This window comes from Perissodus microlepis, chromosome 6 (genome assembly GCF_051167445.1).
Source record: "Perissodus microlepis isolate ML-2025 ecotype Zambia chromosome 6, ASM5116744v1, whole genome shotgun sequence".
Lineage (NCBI taxonomy): Eukaryota > Metazoa > Chordata > Actinopteri > Cichliformes > Cichlidae > Perissodus > Perissodus microlepis.
Window position 1 is genome coordinate 13,384,864 of NC_140466.1, and position 8,585 is coordinate 13,393,448.

The window sequence follows — 8,585 nt, forward strand, 5'->3', positions numbered from 1 at the left end:
CTATGTAAATAACAGCAGAATGCAAAATTGTGAATGTAATATTGCATAATATTGCAAGCTCTTGACCTCACTGTGTAAAGTAGCTTATGTTGTGATTTGGAACTATATAAATGAAACTGAACTGAAAGGTGAACACGAGACGATCACAGCAGGTGAGTGTTCAGAAGATGAGATGTGATGCTTCACATTGCATCATTAAACAGAAAACCTAGACTCTGAAATCTTCTGTACCGTCATGTAATAGAAAATCATCAACTATCTATCCTTTCATCTATTTTGGACTGTTTCAAATGCTTCCTTGTCTGCCGTGGCTTTCAAAGCAAGTCAGAGAAATTGGTCCAATTAACCGTAAGCTGAGGCGAGGCTGGTAAAATACTGCATGTCTCTTAAAATAGTCGTGTAATGAGTCAAATTTATATTAGAGGTCTTGTACAAGTTGGAGTAGAGTGCCTGCAAGATTACCCAGATCATAAAAATGAAAAAGTAAGACATAAATCTTTGTCACGACTAAACAACTCAAATTTCCTGTTACTAGGAGTGTTTATTATCAAATCCTCGGCAGTTTCCAGTGGAGATCTTTTTCAGTGATGCAACCTTCTTCACTTTGACACAGGAAGGGGGGGGGGGGGGGCAGACTGGTTTCCCAGCCAGACTATCTCAATGTACTGTAGGAGGTGTGTGTGTGAGTCTTCCCTGCATATGCTTGTTGTGGTTTGGATTCCAAGCGCATTGTCCTCGGGCTATTTTTGCATCCTGACAAGAGATGTCTGAGTACAACTGACATTTGAGCTTTTCAGCCCAGCCTGGCCAAAGTGAAGAGTGGATGAAGGCAAGCGACAATGAATTTAACCATTTTATTAAACACGTCTCGAGCTTTTTCTTCTCTCCATTCGACAGTTTGTTCCTTTCTCTATTTGAGAGGATGCTGGGACAGCTCTTCATTTTATTCAGTTTACTGATTTTTCATTTTCCAGCCGCCTTCATTTTCTTTTTTTCTTTTCATATTTTCCCATCCAGATTGTGGCCTTCTATGACCTATCTTTGACCTTTCTGAGATTACCTTCTATATTTAGGTTTTGAAGCATGGGTAGCATGTGTTTTAACTGCTTTTATTGGACTGTTTTTCAAGTACTGTTGAGTAGCTGGCCTTTTCATTAGAGGATCCAGTGAAGCTGCCTGATGGACAGAATTAGAGAATGTGGAGGCTAATCAAGGAAGTAAATTGTTATTTTCTTAGAAATTATCTTAGACTGATTTCTACTAAACTGTAGTGCGAAGGCAGAAGCCTTCTGGTTTGTTTATTTATTTTTTTTAATGTTTAGAAGCACATGAGAGAAAGTTGGCCTGGGTAAGATTGGAAAAAGGTCAGAGGCAAGAAAAAAAAATTATATATGCAAAGAAGAAATGTACCAGCTGTGAAATGTGGTAAAAGATCAGCTTAAATTCAAAGAAACATTTTCTTAGGCTTCTGAGACCAAACAGAGCAGCCTGCATGTTTTAAAGTGAGTTGTTTTATATCTCAGACTGAGACTGTAGCAATCAGCACAGCACAGGGATGACCTCTACTCGAATTTGGTCGTATATATTCTCTTCTATTGGAAAGCTAACATGTTATCAAAATGAAATCCATTTTTTCCTATTATTTTGTGAAGCACATTTATTGTAGGCTATAACTACTTTAAACCAGTGGAGAAGTGTGCTGAATAAATAGCTACATTATGTTAAGGTTAATCTAAAAAAGGCAGCAATAAATATAACAGGTTGTTGATAGCTAACAAAAAATGCCAAAGGACACCAACAGTCTTAAATATAAGAATCTCTGTACATTATAATTTCCAGTGACTTAAATAAAGGACGTGAGTATCTGTTATTCTGAAATAGCCTGCACCAAAAAAGGGTTAAAAGATACTGACCAATGTGCCCAGCTATGATCCTGCTCTGTGTCTATTGGTTCATGGTTAGCATTAAGCAAAGCAAACACATGGAGTCCGCCTGCTGCAGTCACACGAGGAGCTGTGTGTGTGCAGACAGCGCCTGAAGCAGAAGAGAGAGATAAAGAGCATATGAGATTGGGCTAAAAGAAAGCAAACACAGACTTATCCATCAGGCCGCCAGAGGCTGGCTGCGCCGTGACAAGCTGTACTTTACACCAGGAATCTTTCCTCTTTTGCCTATTCTTACCTCTTGCTTAAGAGGAAAACAGATTATTTCACCTTAAGTTGTATCTTAATGGTTTTAGACACATTTGCTATGTATGTAAGGCCTGCTACAATAAAGCCAGTTATGGCAAAAATCAAGTCCTGTGCTGACTGTGAGCTTGTCCAAGTCGTACTGTTCTTACTTTGTACTCCAACCACACCTCCACCCAATCTCATCCTCTGAATTGGACAGTTGGAAGATATTATTATAATATATGTTAGGATGAAAATAAGACCCAGATCTAATTAAAGCAATTTTTTTTAGAATCACATGAAATTAGAGAGAATTGTGCTTCAGTGGGGACTTTCTCATATAATAGATGGATATGAATTCAACTGTCACATCATATGAAACAAGCTATAAATGGACATTGTTTCCCCCATTCTCTGTTTTTGCAAGCCACTCAGCAAACTCCTGTATCAGCACCAATGCACCAAGCTTTAAGGGCCCTCGGTGTGGACATGTGTTCGCTGTGCTTGCTGACTTTTCAAACCTCTACATGTTTTAGGCTGGAGACTGCAAGCCGTGGGTGGTCTAGGGATTTTGAAGAGGGTGCATACTGGAGGTCTGATCTTCAAAGACTAATTTTCAGTTCCCTTGACTCCAATAAGACTTTGAATCTGGCTTCGACACTTGTGATTAAAGGCGTGACATTCTCTCTGAATATTTCAGGAAGCCAAAGCTGTTGCATCTTCAAAAACAGTTGCTTTGTCTTTAATTGATTTGACAGTTATTTGGTATTAAAACAAGCAACTAAAAGGAGTCATTTAATTAATAAGTGATGAGTCAGACTTTATTTTTGTTGTATTTTTGTTTTGTTTGTTAAAAAGAACACCCAGAAGGGTTTACCTCTCCTATTAGCAGTCTGTTTTACACACTTCTGTGCAGCTAGACCACCTAAAGCGCAACAGTGAGACACATCTGTGACCATGAACCACAACATCCACAGATTGATACTGACTGGCGACCTTAGTTGCATTTCAAATATCTTGTTTTTGTTTCCAGCAGTTTAAAATAAATAGATCAAAATCTATAAAAAGAAAATGTTTTGACCGAGATTCTCTAGTTTTGACTCCATCACCCTAAATATTTAAACCAGCAACGCAGCATAATTGTTATCATTTGCTTGCTAACTATTTTTACATGCACCCACAGTGCACACAGGCCTACACATAGACAAAAGTATGGCAATATGTAAAGAAACCCCACCTCATCGCCTAACACCTTCATCACAGCCACAGAAGAAACAGCTTTGTGATTCTATTTGAAGTTTCTGAGGCCTCTCTTTTTTATTTTTTCTCTTTTTTTCTGTCTCCAGTTTTAATGAGTAAACATACCTCAGTGATTTATCCCACAGCGTGCACATTCTGACCTATTCTCAGGACCAGTGTTTTAACTTCCAATCAGCTTTTGAAAAAATGGAAGCAGTGCAGAGGTCCAAGTGTTTGGTGCTTGTTAGCGACATCCCTCAAGGAATTAATCTCTGTTGGATCTGCTGTTGTTTCAGCTCAAAGAAAAATGTTGCTTAATAGTTTGTTTTATTCTTTTATACAACAACTTTCTTACTCTCTTTCTTTTTTGTCTTTGCTACATCTGAGAAGAACTTCGCTTGATTTTTTTTTAAAGAGCAGGGGGTTCACAGTTGGAGTGAAACTAATTGTACGACCACTGAGTGAAAAAGAGCTAATCAGTTCCTTTAGTTTTATGCAAAACACACACAGCCACAGTCTTGTTTTCATCAAGTCAGAGGACATTACATCGACTTACATTCTTTTCCTCAACATTTAGCCCAACCACGCCTGCCCGTGACCTTTAACAACTAACTCTAACCTTTAAATCAGGTTTTCCTTCTCATGCTTTCATATTTTATCCAGTTTAGTATGTTACAAAAAGAATTTATAAGAAAATATTGAGAAGCATATGGTGTAATTCATTTAAAAAGTTGGTTGGATATATTATCTATGCAGCTTTTTTAAAATCCATCTGGTGGCATGTGGCTAAAGGAAGAGCCTATGAAAGTTTCAGGTTGATTTTGAGTTTACTTTCTTTAATATTTCAGGTTTTCTTAATAGTTTGTGCATTGGCATTAACATAGGGTTCAGCATCATTTCCTACACCCAGATCCTGATGTTCAAAAAAAAAAAAAAAGATTTGCATGACATTAATGAAAACAGATAATGCACGCATTGATTTGCATAGATGTCACTGCTACACCAAATTGTCCTGAGTACCCTACATGTTTAGTAAAACATTTCAGATATTAAAATGCAAGGCGACGCCCCGTTATTTTTAATTTTTTAATTATATTTTGCCTGATTTAGGTCTACATTACATCTGCCAAACACAGATGTAATGTAGACCTTGTACACATTAAAGTACAAGACTCAAACTGTGAGACTCGATTGTTCTCTCCCTATTGAGTCTAGTTTCCCATCGCTTTAGGATAATATGTGATTTTAATTTCACTGATATGATTTCAATATGAATGTGTTTTTGTTACTCAAAAAAATATTGTGTGTTTTTCCACCCAGCTAACTTTTACTGCTGTTGCCAGTCAACTGCTTTCCAGATGGTATATAATGGTGGATCAAAATCTGATGGCCCATTTTTATGTTCATAACCTCATCAATTTTGGATCCCCAAACCCCCTGGCTGAAATGCAGCCTCACTGTATGCACTCACTATTGTTCATCTCTGGTGACCACCTCTGTAGATATTGATGAACCACAGAATTTTAAATCTGGAGTCATCACTCCAGAAATTTTATGTCTATTTCTTGTGTGATTTGGGATGCCAGAGGCTTTTCTTCCTTTCTCATTGTTTCCCTTCCTTCTTGACAGCCACCCTTCCACTGAGACCATTTCTGATGGGGCTTCAGGGAACAGCAGGGATCAACTGAAAGGTCAGATGCATCTCTTTGGTTCTGCATCAGATCTTTGCTGCAATTCCCCCCTATTTTTTAAGGACATGCCTTTCAGAGACCTGTTTATGTGCTTTTTCATTTTTCCATAACTTGCTTAGTTTCCTCAAAGTTTTCAAAGACAGTGCACACCATGCCAAGTTATGCAAAACTAATAGCTCTTTAAGGGAATCCCAATACTGGTGCAATAATACTATTTCATGGACAATATACAGAAAAGATCAGCTGCTCAAGCACAGTAATCTACCTTAGACTATCTAAATTATCCAGATTACTATTCCTACACTAAGCAAGATAAGAGCTTATTTAACTTCAACTTAAAAAAAAATCTCATTATCATTAGATTAAAGAGAATTATAAAGTTTTTTTGGTTTTGGTTTTTCCCTTGTGGTAGTTTTGGTGTTTTAGCTATTTCCTCTTCATGAACCAATAATGAACCATAGTCTCAGTTTGCTCCAGTTCCTTGAGTGTCACGGTCTGGCTGGCAGACAGTGGGGGATGTTGGAGAAAGGACCCAAACGCTGGACTTAGTGGAATGAGCAGTGGGTTTATTTACAGTGAGGTAAATGTACACCACACAATAAATCTCCAAAGTGCTCCCTCGACTCCCGTGACGTGTCTTCTCCTCAGTGCTGGCATTTCGTGCTCTCTGCCCCTGTGCCTTCGCACACCCCGTGTGTCTTGCAGTCCTGTGTTCCGCTGTCCTCTTGAGGAAAAACAACAGACACAGCCGTTATGGCACCAACTCCAGCAGGCATACACTGAACAACACTTTAAACACTGACATAGAGTCTAACTCAACAATCCTGCGCCGGAGGAAGCTCCATCGCACTGTTAAGTAGCTCCCCCGACGAGCCTGATCAGAAGCAGGTGTGTGAGAACCTAGGCATGACCGGCAGCCGGCAGGGCCACACCCATCAGGCCTGCAGGTGGCTGTCCTTCATCCTTCAGCCACACCCGCAGACACCCACACGTACACGCATCAGCATGGAACACAAGAGCACAGTGCAGCAAACATACATCCAATACAATAATAACAATAATAATAATAATAATAATAATAACAACAGCAATAGTAATACTAAAGGTCCACACTGCTCACGGACCCCAAGTCCCCGGAACCGGGTCCGTGACATTGAGACACATATGCAGCTTGCATATATCACTTTATTCATCCTATTTACACCTTGAATTGGTGATTCAGTGTGAAGCTGTAAATGCATTTCTTACCTGAAACAAAACTGTGTTGTTTCCCACCTCTGTGTTTTTTGTTTGGGTTTTTTTTTTTTTTTTTTTGTAAAGTTTCACACAGATAAAAATTGAGAAAACAGGTTTTGGGTTACTTATAAATGTCACTGCATAATGAACAAACTGGATTCCAGTGTTGTTGGGAATGAAAAAAAAAGCTGTTCTGTTTGTAGCATTTTTTATTAATCTTAAGCTCTTTGCATGGTCAGTGTACATTATGTGGATGTAAGTGAATGAGAAAGAAAAGAAATGACCTGGTAGTGTTGCACATTCACAAAAGTAACACTAGATGGAGGTGTTGTCAAAAGGCACTGGGTCCCCTTCTAGCCAAGACAGAAGAATTTTGAAGAAGTGCAGACACATATTCACTTGATTCATCTGGAAATGTTCTTCTTTAATTATACAGAAACTAGAAAGGGAACTTTGACGAGTTCAAATGAACGTGTGTCCCAAAATGTGTGTTAATTACTTATTACAGTAATTAAATTTGCAACAAATGGTTTCATTGTTATAGAGGTAATCAGTCTGGGAATGTGCCATCTCATCAGGTCAATATATAAAACGGTTCATTCAGTTTGTGGGCACATCAGTGCACGGTGCAGATTAGCCTGTTTCCATCCTGCTGATAACCCCATTAAATCTCGTCCACCTAGATGGACGAGTGCCAGCTCGCACAGGGAGGCCTGGTTCAGAGAGAGTGACTCACTGTGGTCGTATAGTTCATAAAAGACATTACTGATTGCAATGTATTTTCTCTTAGTCTAGCTGTTGATTTACAGATTTATTTAGATGCCACATAGTGGGAAAAGAATTTGACATTGAACAATCAGTGGTTGATATTCTTCTGTTTATTAGGTACATGTAGTTGCTTATCCATCTTTGGTCCTCAGAACTTCCTTAATTCTTCCTAGCATAGATACAACAAGCTACTGGAGAAATTACTCAGAGGTTTTAGTTCTTGTGGACATGACAGCATCACACAGTTCCTGCAGATTTCTTAGCTGTTCACATCCATGATGAGAATGTCCTTTTCCAACAAAACTCAAAGAATCTCTAATTGGAAGAGATCTGCTGATTATGGAGGTTGTTGCTGATAGGAGGGGTACCCAGTGTGTCCTTCTGCCGCTTCAAAGTTCACTTTTGTACCTTCAGAGATGCTCTTATCAATAAGTTTATTGCAACAAATGATTATTTGGGTTACTCTTGCCTTCCTATCAGGTTGAAGCCATTCTCCTCTGACCTCTGGGATCAACAAAGAATTTTCACCCTGATAGCTCATTAAATATTTTCTCGTTCTCTGTAAACCTTAGAGATTGTTGTGCAGGAAACTACCAGCAGAAAAGCAGCCTCTGAAATACTGTCGTCTGGCACCAACAACCATTCCACGTTCAGCATCAGTGAAATCACCTTTCTTCTCTATTCTGTTGCTCGGTTTGAACTTCAGCAGGTCATCTCGAACATGCCTAAAGAGATGCTGCCAGGCAATTGGCTGATTAAATATTTGCATTAGCGGCTGAACAGGTGTGGCTAATAAAGTGGCCAACGGGTGTGTAACTGCAGTTTCTATTTGTTATGCATTTCCACTCTGTGCCAACAGAAGGTGGTACTTGACTACACATTTACTATACTTTGTAGTTTACCAGCAGATCATTTTCTTTAATGGCAATAAACATCCACAGCAAATGGCTTTACCTGCCTGAGAGTAACAAGTGTTAATCTCCTTGCATTAGTTTGTTGTTTTGTGTTATTGATCGAGCCACAGTCTCCTTCCCTGACTCATTTTGTGCAGTTAACTGAGTATTAGTTTAGGCAAGCTATGAAGTCAAGCTCCACAGCCCCGCTGCAGCTGTTCTCAGTGTTCTCAGCAGTTCTCAGTCTGCCCACAGCTGCTGAGCATCTGCAAGCCGCTTTGTGACCCACATCCAGCCCACTGAACCTGATCAGCATTATGTCTGTTGCTACTGATACTTAGCAACAAGACTCTGATGTGATCCCAGAACAGATCCACAGCTAAATATTATGCAAGCTATTACAGATGTAAATAACAGTTTCCTCTTTAATATGATACTCATGATTGAATTTAAGGATGCCTTGCTGTTTTTAAGATTTATCGTCATTTTTAGCTGTAATGCTCATGGATTTTAGAGATTTCAGGTTCAGAGTTTTTGAATTTTTGAAGGACCCTTTAGTGATATGCATGCACAACAAACTCAGACTT